Here is a 425-nt window from a genome sequence, read left to right as displayed (position 1 = left end):
CGTCTGATAACTTGAAGAGGTAGTTTAACATAAATGAACTCAAGGTCCACTTTCCAGTTTTTCCATGAACCTTTAACCATATCTCAAAGTATTCATCAGCCTTTCCTGTCCATGCTGTAAATAGGGCAGCAACTATCAGTTTCATTATGGATTCATCTGGAGATCAGATCAGATTAATCATTTCATCTATAAAATGTCAGAAAATGTCCCAAACTCAGTCTACCTGCACAAAGCTTCAAGGCATTTGGCGTTTACATAACATAAACTAGTAAAAACAGCAAATCCTCATATCAGAGAAGCAGGAACCAGTGAATATTTGGCAGATTTGCTTCAAAGGTCACTGAAAAAAATAAAATGTAGCTGCAGACTTATTTTAGATTACCTATAATTTATTCCTTAATTGTTTTACTTGATCTGAAAAACTA

The sequence above is a fragment of the Morone saxatilis genome, unplaced genomic scaffold (assembly GCF_004916995.1).
Source record: "Morone saxatilis isolate NCDOM2014 unplaced genomic scaffold, NCSU_SB_2.0 Contig21, whole genome shotgun sequence".
Taxonomy (NCBI): domain Eukaryota; kingdom Metazoa; phylum Chordata; class Actinopteri; family Moronidae; genus Morone; species Morone saxatilis.
Note: the sequence above shows the minus strand (reverse complement) of the source record.